We start from the raw sequence: 2,831 nt of genomic DNA, 5'->3' as shown, positions 1-2,831 counted from the left end.
AAAGGGAGTTGTACCTTCCCAATACTGTCAAGAGCTTGCCAATGGTGGATTTTTTGTGTTTCCTGTTTTTTGTGTTTCAAATGTACCTTGTGAGCCACTTGCGGCTTAGGCGGAGCCCCGTGAGGTCATAGACACCCTTTCGCTGTTAGGTGCCTCTTGTGTGAAACTATTATACCATTTGTTTGTGCTCAATATAACCGGTCTAGGCAGATGGCCACCCACCAAGAGCATGGTTCTGTCGAAGGTTTCTTCCATTAAAGGGAGTTGTACCTTCCCAATATTGCCAAGAGCTTGCTAGTGGTGGATTTTTTGTGCCTTCTGTTTTTTGTGTTTTTTTTTGTGTTTCAAATCTACATTATGAGCCGCTTGCGGCTTAGGCGGAGCCCTGTGAGGGCACAGACAGCCTTTAGCTGTGAGGCCCCTTGTGTGTAAAACTATCTTACCATTTGTTTGTGCTCAATACAACCGGTCTAGGCAGATGGCTGCCCACTAAGAGCATGGTTTTGTCAAAGGTTTCTTCCATTAAAGGGAGTTGTACCTTCCCAATACTGCCAAGAGCTTGCTAGTGGTGGATTTTTTGTGTGTCCTGTTTTTTGGGTTTTTGGTTTTCAAATGTACCTTGTAAGCCGCTTGCTTTTCCAGTGGCTTGTGGGCACTGCTCCAAGGCAGGGACGGTCCACTGACCTGTTAGCCACTTGTAGCTTAGGTGGAGCCTCGTGAGGGCACAGAAAGCCTTTTGCTGTCAGACCCCTCATGTGGGAAACTATCTTACCATTTGTTTGTGCTCAATACAACCAGTCTATGCAGATGGCCACCCACCAAGAGCATGGTTCTGCTGAATGTTTCTTCCATTAAAGAGAGTTGTACCTTCCCAATATTGCCAAGAGCTCGCTAATGGTGGATTTTTTTGTGCTTCCTGTTTTTTGTGTTTTTTTGTTTTTCAGCTGTACCTTGTGAGCTGCTTTTAGTTTCAGAGGCATGTGGGCACTGCTCCAAGGTTCTGACGTTCCACGGCTTTGTGAGCCGCTTGCGGCTTAGGTGGAGCCCCGTGAGGACATAGATAGGTATTTGTTTTCAGTTGTTTGTTGCTGTTAACACTGCTTATTTTGTTATATTACACAGCCTTATGCTGGTATACTGTTTACTTGCCCCTTGCCTTGGGATATGTACATACACAATGAGCGTCCATGTACCCGAGTCAAAATCCTTGTGTGTCCGACACACCTGGCCAATAAAGCTGATTTTGAATCTGATTCTGAACTAAAGAAAACATTGGCCTTCTTACAGACAGCATTTTTCAGCTTCTAAGAGATTTCAGTAAAGTAAAGTGGTTCTAATGAACTTCACATTCAGCAAAGTAACATCTAAAAATATAGACCGGGAAAGCTTTTATATAAGAAAAGTTCGTAGTAACACTGAACTCACATTAAAGCTTTGGCGGAAGACTTAAAGTAAAAGTAACCCAAGAGCTGAAATTTCAGAACCTGAAAAACAAAAATCTCATTCTAACTTTTCAAACACAAGGACAATTAAGAACATCATGAGTCAGCCTACAGACGGGAGGTTGAGCAGCTGGTCCTGTGGTGTAGTCGCAACAACCTGGAGCTGAACACGCTCAAAACAGTGGAGATGACAGTGGACTTCAGGTAGAGCCCTCCCACCTTGCCCCCACTCACCATACTTGGCAGCACTGTATCAGCAGTAAGGTCCTTCAAGTTCCTGGGCTCCACTATCTCCCAGGACCTGAAGTGGACATCCAACATCAGGACCATCACCAAGAAGGCACAGCAAAGGATACACTTCCTACACCAGCTCAGGAAGTTCGACCTGTCCCAGGAGCTGCTGATACAGTTCTACAGAGGAATCATCAAGTCTGTTCTCTGCACCTCCATCACTGTCTGGTTTGGCTCAGCAACCAAACAGGACAAGTACAGACTTCAGTGGCAGAAAAGGTCATTGGCGTGAGCCTGCCCTCCATGGAGGACCTGTACACCTCATGGGTCAAAAGGAGGGTGGAGAGGATCACTGCAGATCCCCCCCGCCCCCGGACACAACCTGTTTGAACTCCTCCCCTCTGGACGGCGCTACAGGTCACTGTGCACTAAGACAACCAGGCACAGGGACAGTTTCTTCCCCCTGGCCATCACTCTGATGAATACTTAACCCACGACAGTATGATTAGACAATAACCCTCAGTGCAATACCTGTGTCTATATACATTGTACAGATTATACAGTACAGACCCATACAGGTCTCTAGCACTCTGTTTTAAGTACTCTATTTTTATACCTAATTATCTCATTTTAATGAACATTCCTTTGTTGTCTGCATTGTTTACTGTCTATTTATACTGCTTTTTCTGCATTGTTTGGACTGTTTGTTGATGTTAATACTGCTATTTTGTTATATTACAGAGCCACATGCTGGTTACTATTTGCACATTGAGAGCCGATGTACCTGAGTCAAATTCCTTGTGTGTCCAACACACCTGGCCAATAAAGCTGAATCTGATTCTGATCAAAAACAACAATAAAATGTAACCATCTACCCAGATGATGAGCTTCTATATAGAAATAATAAATAATCCTTGTCATAAATATTCCCCTCCTTGTCACCATTATTCTTCAACTTATGGTAACTGTACAGTGCTAAGTAGCAGTGCTGGAATCAAAATAACTGCATTGCTTGTGTTGAACAAAAATATTCTCCAAAAGATGCTTAAATGTAAAAAATCTTGTGTGTGTGCAGAACATTCAAAATTCATGTAGTCTTCATGTCAGGAGAGGCTGGACATAGTGTAGACCCGCTGGTCTTTCCCTCCAACACCACAC

General features: G+C 43.9%; 1 protein-coding gene across 1 annotated transcript in view; it reads right to left on the bottom strand.

Annotated features, from left to right (window-relative positions):
• Positions 1 to 2,831, bottom strand: part of LOC109970186 (titin-like) — a 24,135-nt gene that overhangs the window by 20,502 nt on the left and 802 nt on the right.

This window comes from Monopterus albus, unplaced genomic scaffold (genome assembly GCF_001952655.1).
Source record: "Monopterus albus unplaced genomic scaffold, M_albus_1.0 scaffold192.1, whole genome shotgun sequence".
NCBI lineage: Eukaryota > Metazoa > Chordata > Actinopteri > Synbranchiformes > Synbranchidae > Monopterus > Monopterus albus.
This window is presented reverse-complemented; position numbering and strand designations above follow the sequence as displayed.